The 16086-nt window shown below is 39.6% G+C and overlaps 1 protein-coding gene across 4 annotated transcripts in view; it reads left to right on the top strand.

Annotated features, from left to right (window-relative positions):
• The first annotated feature begins 2900 nt into the window (after positions 1 to 2900).
• The window catches only part of frem1a (Fras1 related extracellular matrix 1a), a 183276-nt gene continuing 170090 nt past the window's right edge, over positions 2901 to 16086 (top strand). For all 4 annotated transcript variants that reach the window (XM_063049123.1, XM_063049122.1, XM_063049124.1 and 1 more), the window contains exon 1: positions 2901 to 3205. The gene's annotated coding sequence lies outside the window, so the exon portion shown is untranslated. The remainder of the gene's footprint in view (positions 3206 to 16086) is intronic.

A 16086-nucleotide genomic window follows, 5' to 3' on the forward strand; every position in this document is an offset into this window, starting at 1 on the left:
AGATGGACCTTGTAGTCAGTGATGAGGGTGTGGTAATCTGTACACCACGTGAATGTGCTTGGCAAATGAAAAAGACTTCATTAACATTGGTCAGTTGCGAATTCAGAAAACTTCCATGGCCTGGCACTGAGTTCTGAAGCTTGTTACTTACATTGCCTTTTGATTAGAGCTGTGCACGGTGTTCTGGCTCTCATACTTCTCCAATCTTTCTGATCTCTTCCCTCCTCAATGAGAATGCATGATGTCCCCTTTCAGATTTATTGCAATCCATACCCATGTTAAAAGTTCATCCAATTGATTCCCCTTTGCTTACACTGTTATACAACGACTTGAAGTGGATTGTGAGTGAAGAAACTCATGATAATGAACCTTATCAAAAGGGTTTGATATGACCTCCAGTGCAGCAGGCAACTAAATCATTTTCAAGATCAAAAACAATTATATTTATAATTTATGCAGCATTTATATTGTGAGTGTTGTCTGTATCTGTGTGCCTGGGACGCCATGGTAAGGATTTCATTATAACTTTACCTCACCATATTTGGGCACATGGCAATAAATTCAATTTGTTTTGTAGTAGGAATGAATTAGGCCACCAGGTTTTTAAAGCCTGTTCGACCATTCAATAAATCATGGCTGATCTACAGTATGCTAGTCTCTGCACCTCTTTTGTGTCAGTTGCTTGTAATGCTCAGATCCGAGATATTTCAAATATTTATCTTCTCCGCGTCAGTGATCTGGCCTCCACCAACATCTGAGGCAGCAACTTCCAGAGACTCGTCACCCTCTGTAAAAGGTATTGTTATCCATGTCTGTTTTAAATGACCATCCCTTTGTCAAGATACAAGATTCAAATTTATTTGGCATGTGTACGTCGAAACATACAGCGAAATGTGTCATTTGCATTAACAATGGGTGTGCTCGGGGGTAGCCTACAAGTGTTAACACACATTCTAACACAGCATGTCTACGATGCTCAGCAGATAAACACAGAACATAAGTAACAAAACAACAGCAACAAAACAAGTGCTGTTCCTCCCTCCCATCCATCCATACACATATTTAGTGCTTTAACCACAGGTCAGGCCTCCAGGTCTAGGCTCCAGTAGAATCAGACTCAGGCCTGCAGACAAGAGTCTTTGACCTTCTTAGCTGACTCACAGAGATTTGTAGTTGTGGCTACAGTCAACAGGCCTCGACTTGCAGACTTCCAATTCAATCCTCAGGCCTCGATCCCTAGCATCGATCTCAGGACACAACGATCACAAAACACTAGGCTTCAATCTTGTGACTTGACAATGATGGGACCCCGAACACTAGGCCACGATCTCCAGTCTCACCAATTCACAAACCTAGAGGGTCAACTGAACTGATTCCTCCTACTCACATAGAACTCCATCTCCAGAATCCGCTGACAACTCACTGACCTGGGTGGTGCCTTCAGCCAGTCTCTGTCGGTCTGACATCTGACATCCAACATTCGACCACGGAGTCCCACATTCACACCTCTCCTTTAGGAAATGCAAACCAACTTTAAGTAGTGCAGGGTTATTGAAGAAATATTGGGACGATATTTTTGATATTATTTCAACTGTCTTGAATATTGATTTACAACCTCATCCTATTACCGCCATCTTTGGTGTACCAATGATAGAAAAACAACATTTGACCTCTTCAGCTTGTTGGATGATTGCTTTTGTTACTCTAATGGCTAGAAGATCTATACTATTGAATTGGAAAGAGATTAATCCTCCAACTACATTTCATTGGTTTTCTCAAACTATATCTTGTTTAAATCTAGAAAAAATTAGAAGTGTCATTTATGACCCATCTATTAAATTTGATAAGACGTGGAAACCATTTATTCAATATTTCCACATGATATAATTTGATCCTTGCCAAATCTATTTTGTGATTTCAATATATGGGGAGAGGAGCGGAAGTGGCGACACTATTGGTTCTATCTGAGGTATCATAATAGCCCTTTCTTTTTCTTTTTCTTTTCCTTAGTTTTCTTTTAGTTTGGGTAGATTAGTTTTTTTTTCTAAGGAGATATATATTTTTTTCTTTTTCTGTTTTTTTTAATGATATTTTTGTATTTTATGTATACCCTTTATATATTTTATTGTTAATTTGTGAGATTTTGGGAGGTTTCCTAACTATGTGTTTCTTGACTGTATACTTTTATAATATAATTATTATTATTTAATACAATCCCAATCGTTCTGTACTTATTTTTTGTAATGTGTATGATGTTGAAACTAATAAAAAGATTGAAAAAGAAAGGAAAGGAAAGAAAGTGGTGCAGGCTGGCTTTAAGTAGTGTGTTACTTATGATACAAGGTCTCGTGCTGATGTGTGCAGCCAGTGAAGAGGACCAGTGGCAATAGCTGAGTGCAGAATTAATTTCTGTGAGCAAGTAACACAAACCTGGCACAAACCCAGCATCACAGTGAAAGGAAACATGACTATTGTGATCCACATCCATATTAAAGACTCATTCATTTAGATTGATATACAATGGTGTGAAACAGACAGTAAATGGCAAAACATTTTCCTGTTAATGACTTTTATCAGAAGGATTTAATTGGGAATTAATTAAAATTTAACTGTATTTCGGAAAGATGGTGGGTCAAGAAAGGCAGAAATGTGGTGATACTTGTAGCAGCTGACTCCAAAATAATATTGATCTTAAAAAGTACAAAAAGCAAAGAAAGATCTAAATACTTTATGATCTGTATGCTGGTGAAAGTGCTAAAAAGCTTGTTCAATGGAATTCTGACATAGACCAAACAAAGTGGTAATCTCTACAAAACATACAAAACACAGCTGTCTCAGTTATGCTGTCTGTTCTTCACGACCCATAACTCTACATTGCATCATTAATCAGATGAAAAGCAGTGACTCTCCCTACTACCACCCTGATGTAAAGCCGTGAAGGTGTTGTCATAGTTTTGAATGCACAAAGCTGGGAGGTGCTTTGATCTGCAGTTTTGCTGTTTATCTTCACTCCTTTCCGGTTACATGAGCTTTTTAAACCAGGGACCTCTTAAGGGAGGCCCCACACAGTTCTTACTCTCAGCCACAAGGCATTCTGATAAGCAACGCTGTGTAAAAGAGCTTCAATTTTCCACTTGGCATATGCACACTGCAAGCTCTGAAGTGGCCTGGAGAGGAAGCTCCTACAGAAGAACTGTTGTAACAGGTAAAAATCTTGAATAATACTCGCTAATAAAAGTTTGTCTTTAAGTTGGATGACAAAAGGTATTCTGTATCACTAAGATTAAAACCAACAGGGAAGCTAAGTAATATCATGGGGTGGAAGAGTTTTATTTTTTTCAGCAGTACTAATTCTGAAACCAATCAGTCATTGTTCGTTGTGGTTGTGAGTTTTTTAACATAATCTGTAGAAATCCTTTTGAAAGACAGAAGGTTTATTTAATAGCTACTTTCCGAGTGAGCTGAATGACAAGTATTTAATCAACTGTTTTTTCGATTGTGTGTGTACTGAAGGTATTTTAAGTAGTTACCCATGTCACATTAAGTAGCACTTGTGTTGTTTTCAACTGAAGTGCTTTATTCGATGGTTTGGTGGGCCATACTATAAATCTGTCACTGAGGAATACAACCTTGTTGCATTGTGTATGTTGCACCGTAGTGTAATTTGTGTAATTTGGATAAAGTTAAAAGCTATATGTTTATAGTTTTATGTACAAAGAACAGTGATTAGTCTGCAGCTGGGGGTTAAATTTGATAGCCCCTGGGACTGATGTGGGAGTTGGGGGGGTGTGGGTTGGTGGGCTTACGAGACATGGTTAACACCCTCCATTGATTACAATGCAGGCAGCTTGCCAGCTTGGTGCTGAACACTCTCTTCAATACCCAGCTTGACTGGCTGTATTAGCAGGAGGCTGACGCTTCGAGGAGTTGATTCCTTTTAGCCCCGAGCTGCTTAAAGTCAGCCTGTGTCATTTAAAGCAGAGGAGTATTTATTTATTCTATTTATTGAGATGCAATATGGAACAGGCTCTTCTGGCCCTTTGAGCCACACTGCCCAACAACCCCTGATTTAACCCTGGCCTAATCACGGGACAGTTTACAATGACCAATTCACCTACCAACTGCTAGGTCTTGGACTGTGGGAAGAAACCGAAGCACTTGGAGGAAATCCATGCATTTCACTGGGAGGATGTACAGGTGAGGTCAGAATCGAACTCTTATGCCCCGAGCTGTAATAGCGTCAGACTACCATGCTGGAGCAGGTGGCAGTGGTTGTGCTGATCAAAAAATATTGTTAAACAACACGGCCAAATTTATTAAGGAAGGGAGGATTCAGGTGTTACGGCATTAGATTTTAGACTTGTCCCTCTTTTTCTTCTTCATGCGCCTTGCGCATTACATGCTTTCCACATCGAATGATCCCTCGCGGCGTCAATGATATCTCGCACATTTAGATCTGTTATTTCTTTTACAGTGTCCATATATTTTTTTCTTTGCCTTCCTCTTCCACGTTTCCCAGGCATATGGCCTTGTAACGTAAGGCATTCTATTTCTCCCTTTCTGATGACATGGCCCAGGAATTTAAGTTTCCTCTCATTTAATGTTCTCATTAAAGATCTTTCTGTATGGGCACGTTGGAGCTCAGTCTCATTAGTTACCCTATATCTATATGATATTTTCAACATTCTTCTAAGAAACCACATTTCTGTTGCTTCTAAGTTTCTTTGGAGTTCTGGTGTTTAGTCCATGTTTCGGAAGCATGCAGCAAGATTGACCAGATGTAACAATTTAGTAGCCTAAGCCTTGTTGTCATAGAAATGTGTCTGATAGTAAAATGGGTTTCATTTTTTGGAAGTTGGTTTTGGCAATGACAATTCTTCTTTTAATTTCTACTTTACTTCTAGCATCTTGAGATATAAAGCTACCAAGGTAATTAAAGCTGGTCTTCTGTTCAATCTCTTGGTTGCCGATGTACAATTGGCAGTTGGGAGTATCCTGCTGTTTTGATATTACTTTTGTAGCCTGGGGAAAAGTACACACTCAGGACAACAAATACTTTTTTTAGGTTTTAATTCCTTTATCTGTTTTAGATGTTTAAGTGCCAGAAGAGGGTCTCAAAACAAAATGAACAAATTTACCACTAGTTCTTGCCGTTACAATCTCAGTTTAACTTCCGATTCACACTCTTTACATAAGCAAACGGCCCAAAATTAATACAGAACTAATACTGTACTAATGCAGTAGTGGCAATTCTGAAGGAACACAATACAAGCAACATTAGAATCCCCCAACCCTGTATCTTGTACATAGCAGCAAAAATGTAAGCAAATACATCTCATCTAAGATGTCTACTACTTTTTAGTACACACGTGCTGAACTTCCGAACAGCAACTAAACATTTATGTTACGCTGTTATATGCACAGTCACGATACAATAAAGTTAGACAAAAGGTACACTTTGGCACAACTTTTACAAGGTATTGCCTGGTAGTTAAATTACAGGAAGACTGACCTACTTGGCTGGTGAGGAACTTTGTATAAGCCACGCTATCCAGCGTTGATTTCTTCACTCATGGAAATCTAAAGCATCCACATGTAAAACATGTCAAATTACTGATACTCTGGATTCGCCAACAAGAATAAACAAATTTGCATGGATATCATCAATTAACGCTCACCTTTCCTCACCATGCCCAGTTTCTGGGAGGAACTCAATTCCAACACCCCACCAGCATCTTCAGCAGAAAACAAAATGGTCTCCCCACTATCCCACGCGTGTGTAATGATATCACCATCTCCACTTGAAGGCACAGACAACTATTCTAGCATTACCCAGATGGAATCCTAAGTGCACTTTTAGTGATACTGAATAAGTTTCGACAGTCACCCGATTACATTAACATACATTTGGTTTTTTTACAGTTGATGATTAGACCAAAATCTGCACTTGTTTGTACTACTTTGTCTGGAAGGATTTGTAGATCTTCTGCAGCATTTGCTATTAGGGTGGTATTATCTGCATATCTTATATTGTTGCTGTTAACGCCTCCAATTTTTATCCCATCTAGGTTTTCTATTTCTCTGAGAATCATTTCACTATAGATATTAAATAGTTCCGGTGAGGCAACGCATCCCTGTCTAACTCCTCTTTGAATTTTAGTCCAACTGCTTATATTATCATCAATTTTTACCGCTGCCGTTTGGTTCAAATATAAATCTTGAAGCAGTTGTTGGTCCCTTCCTTCAATGTTTAGTTTAGCGAGAATTTGAAATAATTTTTCATATTGCACTTTGTCGAGTGCTTTAGTGAAATCAATAAAACATAAAAAGACATCATTTTGATATTCAATTGCCCTTTCTGAAAGCATTTGTAGTATGAAAATTGCGTTCCTAGATCCTCTATCCTCAATAAACCCATATTGCAGTTCAGAAGGTTCTGGCCTTGACTTGTTTTTAATTCGACTTAGAATAATTCTCAACAAAATCTTTATTATGTGACTCATAAGTCTGATTGTTCTATAATTTTCACAGTCAATAGTTCCAGGAATTTTTGGCAGAGTTATAAATACTGATTTCAAGAGATCGTCAGGCAATACACCAGACTCAGGTATGCCATTAAACAGTTCAAAAAGAATATCTATGCCCTGATATTCTAGGGCTTGTATCATTTCCACTGAAATTTCATCAGTTCTAGTGACTTTACCATGTTTCATGCTTTTCATTGCTTTAGTTATTTCTTCTTTGGTAATGGGGGGGCCAGAATTAGGGTGCCTATTATCCTCAAAAAGCTGCTCTATATACTGAATCCACCTCTCACATACTTTATCTGGATCTGTTAGTATGGATCCGTCTGCTGATCTTATGTATCCTATAGAGGAAGTTTCCTTACTTCCAGTAATTTCCTTAATTTTCTTGTGCCTTTCTTTGCTGCTGTTAATATGGCCTTCTACTTCATTGCATTTTTGATTCGACCATTCTTCCTTTACAATATTGCACAATTGTCTGGTCTGTCTGTCTGTCCAGCTCTCAATATTGCACTTCATTATTCTTCACTAACCTTCTTTGTCCCATTAGATCTAGAATTTCTTGGGTTGTCCACCCCTTGTTGGTGTGTTGGATTTCTTGTACTGGGATTATCTCCTCTGCTGATTGCTGTATAGCATATTTAAATCTGTCCCAAATAGGTGTTGTTACATTTTCGTTGAGGTGTTCTTCTACAGCTGCTTTGAATTGTTGCTTAAGTATGCTATCATTTTTAAGATCTCCCAACATATACATCTTTCTCTTCTTTCCACTTTTCAGTTTCTTTAATTTTGTTTTAATGGTAGCTATTACTGGATGGTGATCTGAACAACAGTCTGCTCCTGGGTAGGCTTTAGAAATTGTGACATTATTTCTAAAGCGTGCACTCGGTAATGAAATCTATTTGATTCCCTGTTCTAACTCCAGGGCTAATCCAAATACACAATCTACGTGGTGATCACTTGGTTGTTTCTGACACACCAATCAGTAAACCTTTCTCCATTTTCATTTTTCTCCCCTAATCCAACAAGTCCTATGATGTTATCAACCCTTTTCTGTCCAACTTTGGAGTTAAAATCTCCCATGACCAGATTTATATCTTGAGATTTACATTGCTCATAAGCACTGTCGAGATCTTCATAAAATTTGTTGATATCCTCTTCATCTGCATCATTTGTTGGCGCATAGGCTTGGATTATGCTAATGTTAAAAGGGTTACCCTTTAATTTAGCTAAAAACAGCCGGTCAGATATCGCCCAATATCCCATAAGACATTTTGATAATTGTCTGTTTAAAATAATTTCAATTCCATACATATGCTGTTGACCTCCAGAGTACATTATCAGAGAACTCTCTTTGTGAATTTGCCGTTCTTGGTCCATCTAATTTCTGACGGGCCTAAGATATCAACTTCCAACCTTTTCATTTCATTTAATGTGTTGTCCAACTTTCCTTTCTGGTAAAGTGGATGGATGTTCCATGTTGCTACCCTTAGCCTTTCCCTATTGCTTACAGTCTCTGGATGACGGTCTGGTGTCACCTGCAGCACATGACTACCCCTACTGAGCGAAGTGTTGGTCTGTTGATTAGAATCAACTCCATTCACGCTGTTGTCTGGTTCCCTTCTTTTGTTTCTTTCCATGATTGACTAGGCAGAAATTACAACAGTGGTTTGCCATTGCCTTCCGTTGCTGCAGTGCTCATCTAACTAGAGCATTTGACCTCTACTGGTATTCCCAATTGGCCATTGGGAATCATACACAAGACGACACCCAACCTTTGCTTTTATACAAAGACAATCCTCCACCAAAGCCTGGGATCCATCTCCCTGCTGCCAAAGACTTCAATGATGCCACCACCATTGGTCTGGTTATTTTTCTGGCGCCAAACACTCGCCATAGACAGAACTGCTTCAGTGAGACAGGGTGCACCCGGACCTAAGTCCTACGTGAAGGTGGAGTTGCTATATAATCGCTATTGGCATTTCCTGATATTTAGTCAGGACCAAACCACCCCATACACCCCGGACTTGCCCCAATTTCTGCAAATTTTTTTCCCATTATCAAAAAATAAATGGAGAGTGTTCAAAAGAGGCTTATAAGGTTCTTAAGTGAGAGGTTGAGATTCTAAATTGCAGAAAAGCTGATTTTGATGGTATCAGAAAGGATCTGGCAAATGTTGTTTGGGGCAGGCTGTTTTCTGGCAAAAGTGTACTTGGTAAGTGGGAAGCATTCAAATGGGAATTTTGGGAATACAGCGTCTGTGTGTTCCCATCAGAATAAAAGGCAAAGATAACGGGTTTAGGGAACCTTGGTTTTCGAGAGATATTAAGGTTCTGGTTAAGAAAAAGAAACAAGTGTGTAACAGGTATAGGCAGGATGGAACAAATGAGGTACCTGAGAAGTCTAAGAAATGCAAGAGAACACTTAAGAAGGAAATAAGGACAGCTTAAAGATGGAATGAGGTTGCTCTAGTAAACAAGGTAAACCAGCTGGTTTGCGTCGCTTCTCTCAGCGTTCTTGTCACTGTCCACGAAGGAGCCGCTGCTTCAACGGAGAGGCCGTTGGTTTGTGTTGCCTCCCTTGGTGAGGTTGCTGAGCTCCCGATGCTCTTGGAGAGATTACAGGGTCCCGAGTGTGAAATGAGCTGTCAGCTGAAGTGGTGGTTGCGAGTTTGACTTCAATATTTAAGAGCGATTTGGATAGGCACATGGATGGGAGAGGTATGGAGGGTATGATCCGATGAACTAGGCAGATAAATAGTTTGGCACAGACAAGATGGGCCGAAGGGCTCATTCTGTGCTGTGGTGCTCTATGGCACTAAGGACCCTGCCTGGGACCAATGAACGTCCTTGCTTGCAAGAGGGTCCTTAGTGATGGATGCTGTCTTTTGAGGCACCACCTTCTGAAGCTGTCCTCAGTGGTGGGGTGAATTGTGCGTGTGATGGAACTGGATGAGTCTATCACTCTGTAGCTCCATGCAATTCTGTGCATCGGAGGCTTCGTACTATGCTGTGATGCAAACAGTCCATCATACATCCATAGGAACTTGGTGACATACAGAATCTCCAAGACTAACGTAGAGCCACTGGAGTGCTTTCATCATGACAGACTCCTTCTGTGTGTTGTCTATGCCTTCGTTCCTGTGCTGTTGCTGCAGACAAGTTTTCTTTATACTGCACATTGCCGTACTTGTGCACATGACAATAACCTGGCTGACTTGAAGGAGTGATTGGTTCACAAGTCTGATAGAATTGGGGAAAGTTGAAGAGACCTCCTGTGATACAGGGGCTAGGAAGACCAGTGCAAGTAACTAGCCTTGAAGATGAATGATGGAATTACACAAGAGAGCACACATAACTATTACGCTGTAAAGGGTGCAGAGTATATTTACAAGGATGCTGCCAGGACTCAAGGGACTGAGTTGTAGGGAGAGTTTGGGTAGACCAGGCACTATTCCTTGGAACGTCGGAGATTGAGGGTTGACCTTGTAGGGATATATAAAATCATGAAGGCTACAGATAGTGTGATGCATAAAGTCTTTTTTTTTCCCAGGGAAGGGGAACAAGATATTTAAGTGGAGAAGCAAAACATTAAAAAATGGCTTGGGAGGCAACTTCTCACACTAAGGGTGGTAATATATGGAATGAGCTGTTATAGAAATTAGTTGATGCAGGTACAATAATGACAGTTAAAAGACATGGATAGGAAAGGTTTAGAGGAATATAGAAGGTCCTAACCTGATTCTACCTTTTCTATAACTCGGATTCACAAATCCCAGCAAATCTTAGTAAATTTTCTCTGTATAGAAACATAGAAAATAGGTGCAGGAGTAGGCCATTCGGCCCTTCGAGCCTGCACTGCCATTCAGTATGAACATGGCTGATCATCCAACTCAGAACCCTGTAAAATGCGGACAAATGGGACTATCTTTAATGGGCATTACGTTTGCCATGGACAAATTGGACCAATGGGCCTGTTTCCATGATTTATTTCTCTATGATTCTATAATTCAGCAGGTCAGGCAGCACTTTATGGAGGTGGTGGGATGGTTAATGTCTTGGGTTGAGATCCGACACAAAGGGACCAAGTGTACTCTTTCAGTCCTGATGAAGCAGGGTCTCAACTTGAACCATTAATCATCCCTTCTTCACATCCCAGATGCTTCCCAACCTGCTGAGTTCCACCTGCTGTTCATGATTGTTCCAGACTATAGCACCTGCAATCTTTTGTGTCTCCATAAAACAGCTTATGTTTCTTCTCATAGAGGTAATAGGTATCATTGCCAAGGATGATTATAGGTGATCACAGATTTGAGGAGAGGGAGGCTCTGAGGATGTGTGTAGAAGGTTTGAGTGATGGTGGGAGTGAAGAAGGCCCAACAGTTTTTGTGGAAGTTTTTTAGTGGTTTAAAGCCATGAGATTTAGACATAGACATAGACATACTTTATTGATCCCTAGGGAAACTGAGTTTCATTACAGCTGCACCAACCAAGAATAGAGCATAAATATAGAAACACAAAAACCACAAGCAATCAAACAACAATATGCAAACTATGCTAGACGGAAATAACCCAGGACCAGCCTATTGGCTCAGGGTGTCTGACCCTCCACGGGAGGAGCTGCAAAGTTCGATCGCCACAGGCAGGAACAACCTCCCCTGACAGCCAGTGTTGTATCTCGGTGGAATATGGCCGGAGTCCAACAGCAAAAAGTTCAATATCCGGGCTACAAACACGTTCCTCGATCGTAATATGACCAGGATTGCACTATCTGTTGTTAACCAGAACAGCAATCCCCCAACTCCTTTACGCTTACCGCTCTCAGTGCACTTCCGATCAGCCTGAACCAAAGAGGGTCTTGAGAGCAAAATAGCTTACAGTAGGTTGTGATCAGTAGAGGCAAATACTGGGAGCAATACAGGACTGACCAGTCAATTGATGGCTATTTCTTGCATTAAATAACAATGTTTAAAGTTCAAATTAAATTTATTATCAATGTATGTATATGTTACCATATACTACTTGAGATTCAATTTCTTGCAGGCATTTACAAGAACAAAGAAATATAGTAGTATTTTATGAAAAACTATACATAACAAAGAATGACAAACAACCTATGTGCAAAAGAAGACAAACTGTACAAATAAAAATATTAGTGAGAACATGAGCTGGAAATAATTTCTTGAAAGTGAGTTGTAGGTCATACAATCAATTCAGGGTAGTGGTGAATAAAGCTATCCACACCAGTTCAGGAGCCTGATGGTTGTAGGGTAATAACTGTTCCTGAAGCTGTTCGTGTGGAGCCTAAGGCTTCTGTATCTCCTGCCTGATAGCAGAAGTGAGAAGAGGGCATGGTCTTGGTAGGGGTCTTTGATGATAAATTCTGCTTTGTTATGACAGTAAATATTAGGGGACAGTTTGCCTGTGATGAGTTGGGCTATATTCACCACTAATTGTAGTCTTTTCCATTTCTGGGCACTGTTAGGGATACTCTCCACTCTGTAGAAGTTTGTCAAAGCTTTTGGTGATGTACCAAATCTACACAAACTTCTGAGAAAGTAGAGGCGCTGTCATGACTTCTTTGTGATGATACTTACATGCTGATCCCAGGACAGATTCTCAGAAATGTCAACTACTGATCCTCTCCTCCTCCATTCCCCTAATGAGAACTGGCTCATAGAATCTTCCTTTTTCCATCTGTTGTCGATAATCAGCTCTTTGGTTTTGCTTCCAGTGAGTGAGAATTTGTTGTTCGCTACCATTCCACCAGATTTCAACAAGATATATTTAGTAAGCGGGAACGTGCTGCTTTTTCCCATGTATTGAGTAATAGCCATTGTCCGGCATTCTAATCTATGCAGAACAATTCCTCAAAATATGAATGCACTCACATTGTGGAAAAGGCGCCTGCAATACTTCTGGGATTATTGTTTGCTTTGATCATTATAATTCAAGTAGAAGTTCTACTAAGTGTTTTATAAATAAACTAAACTCCTTGTTGCTCAATATCCTTTGTATTCTCTCCTGGAGTCACCAAATTAAATCCCTCAGTCAACTTCAATGAAATTAAAAGCAAAACACTAGAGAAATGATGGAAATGGCCTCTGACTACACTCTAGGAAGTGTTGGCCAAAGTCTCTCTGAAGTTCAGAGCAGGAATCCAGTCAAATCCCTGTGGAATTTCAACCAAATGTATACATGAAACATTAAAGAAGTAAAAACAAACAGAGGAAACTGAATTTAAACAAGACTATCAGAGTTAATGATAATCTTTTGTAAATGTTTGATGTTTCAAAGAGATAATGATAGTGGAGCTCCATCTTTAGTGGCACATCTGCTCTCAGCTGTTGCTACAGGAATAGTTTATTACATGCCAACAACAATTAATTATCTGAAATCCTTGGGGATCCATCCAGTTCCAGTTCTTAAAATACTTGCTCATCTGCCTTAATTAAACAGAAGCTGGCTACCTCTTACCAGAAAGAAAAGCTCATGTATCTTCAGGGCCTACATATAACTGGTTAAGATTGAGTTGAGATTCCAGGCCAATGACTGGCAGAAATGTTTCAACAGTTAGAATTTCTTAAGGGAAAACTTGGAATGAAAGATATCAAGAAGTTTACACAGAACCATCCCACACACGTATGACTCTACTTGTGTTGGACTGCTTTCATGTGTGATAAAAGCGTTTGGAGTATTAGAATTGTACAGCATAGAAACAAGTCCTTCAGCCCACCATATCCATGCAATCTGGGAATTAGTGTACTATTGTCACTGAGTTACAGTGAGAAGCTTTTGTTTTTGTTCCATCCAGACAGATCATTCCGAACATAAGTACATCACAACTCAGGAGGCTAATTAGTTACATGGGTGGAACTAATTAATACATTAGTTAGATGCTAGAAATCCAAAGCAACACATACAAACTGCTGGAGGAACTCAGCAGGTCAGGTAACATCTATGGAAATGAATGGATAGATAATGTTTTGGGCTGAGACCCTTCTTCAGGACAGAGAAGTGTAGACAATACTCCATAGACTCTGTAGAGAGGAGTCTAATTTACATGATAGAGTGGGATGAGTTTACAACACTCTGCAATTTCTTGTAAACTTGGTTAGAGCAGATGCCACTTTAATCTGTGGTGCATCTGGATAGGATGCTTTCTATGCTGTATCTGTAAAGATTGGAGAGGGTCACTGGCACAGGGGACATGTCAAATTTCCTTAGCTTTCTGATGAAGTTAGAGCTGTTGGTACGCTTTCTTGGCCAATGCCCACGTGGCTGAATCAGGCCAAGTTATTGGTGACATTTACACTGAAGAAAATGAAGCTCTCAACCATCTCCACCTCAATGCCATTGCCCATTTACACTCATCCTATTTTTGTGTATGTCCATATCTTTCTTTGCCTTTCCTTTTTAATTGTTCACTTAAATGCCTCTTAAATGTAGTAACTGTACCTGAAAGTAGGTGTATATGGGTATCACTCCCCATCAGAAATCCTGTCTCACTGCTGTGATTAAATGAGAAAATGAATCTTATTCTTGGTCTTCCCCTCCTTCCTGGGGAAAGGCTGTGAAGTTCCACATAGAGCAAAGTATCTGCAGTCATTCATTCAATGCAAAACACCACTATGTTGTGCAGTACTGAACAGGGTCAGAATCTGAATTTCACCATTATGATTGCATTGCAATGGCACAGTAGCATAGCAGTTAGCGTAATACTTTACAGTGCCAACAATAGGAAGATTGGGGTTCAATTCCAGCTCCTATGTATATGGAGATTGTATGTTTTCCCTGTTACCACATTGGTTTCCTCCAGGTGCTCCAGTTTGCTCTCACATTCCAAGATCATATGGGGTTATGGTTAGTAAGTTGTCAGCAAGCTACGTTGGCTCCAGAAGCATGGCACAGATTCAGACTGCATGGGTTATTGAGGCAAACACCATGTTTCACTGCATGTTTCAATGTACATGTGATAAATAAATTCATAGAGCAATATAGCACTAAGGCACAGAAATAGGCCCATCGGCCCATCTAGTCCCCACCAAATTGTTATTCAACCTACTCCCATCAACCCACATCAGGATCATAGCCCTCCATACTCCTCCCATCCATGTACATATCCAAATTTCTCTTAAATATTGAAATCAATCCATCATCCACTATTTCTGCTGGCAGATTGTCCACACTTGCACCACCATCTGAGTGAAGAAGGCTGCCCCCACCCCCTCAGATTCCCTTTAAATATTTCACCATCACCTTTAACTTATATCCTCTTGTTCTGGTCTCATTCAACCTCAGTAGCAAAAAGTTGCTTGCATTTAGCATATCTATACCCCTCATAATTTTGTATACCTCTATCAAATCTCCCCTCATTCTCCCATACTCCAGGTAATAAAATCCTGAACCTATTCAACCTTTCCCTGTAACCTAAGTCCTCGAATCCCACTAGTATCCTTGTAAATTTTCTCTGCACTCTTTCAATCTTATTGAAATCTTTCCTGTAGGTAGGAGAGCCGAATAATCCAAGTTAGGCCTCACAAATTTTTTACACAACTTATACATTACATCTCAACTCCTGTGCATTTACTTTGATTTATGAAGGCCAATGTGCCAAAAGCTCTCTTTATGTCCCTATCTACCTGTGATGCTTCTTTCAAGGAATTATGGATCTGTATTCCCAGATCCCTCTGTTCTACCACACTCCCCATTACCGAACTATTCACTGTCTAAATTCTACCATGGTTTGTCCTCCCAAAGTGAAACACCTCACACATTTCAGTGTTAAATTCCATCTGCCTATGTAATATTTATATTATTCTAATATTTAGAATTACTCTCACAGCAAAGGATTCATACTGTCAAAAATATCTACAGAGCCTTTCCAATGACTATAAGAATTCTATCACTATATTTAGACTTTCTTTTAAATGTGAAAACCTCTTTTGTGTTCACTTCCTTTACAATTTTCTGCTCCCACCATTAATGGCCTCAATTTTCAACCATCACTAACAATTTACTGATTGGCCTTGGATTTTACGCTCTGCACAAATTCCACTGACAGGGCAACAAATTCCTGGAATTATGCTGGGACAATCTGCCAACTGAACCTTGGCCAGGTTAGATAACTGTACTCTTTGAACAACTCCATATGTTTCAATGGAGAAGACTGGTTGTAGATCAGCAAAGTAAGATTCACGTGAATTACTTAAAGAAACAGTTAATTTGAACATTTTCTTTTTTTTATCATTATATTTTTAATTTTTTTTTAGAATTTTCCACAGTGTGATTTATTTCTATTGCTATTAAATCCTTGTTAAAGTTAGTGACATTTTAAAAGATTATTTATTACAAGTCAGTTTAGCTTCAAAGTTTGGCCGTCAAAGTACTTCAGTGGGAATTGTGATTGGAAAGCCCAGTGCTGATCAGGTGGTGATTGGCCTTATTCCAAAGCTTTTAGACATGGGATATGGTCAATTAACCCAGAAACCTAAGAGTGTGTAGGATGTGGAAGGAAACCTTCCCACATGGGAAGCCTTCACATCACAGAGAGAATGGACAAA

The sequence above is a fragment of the Mobula hypostoma genome, chromosome 5 (genome assembly GCF_963921235.1).
Source record: "Mobula hypostoma chromosome 5, sMobHyp1.1, whole genome shotgun sequence".
Lineage (NCBI taxonomy): Eukaryota > Metazoa > Chordata > Chondrichthyes > Myliobatiformes > Myliobatidae > Mobula > Mobula hypostoma.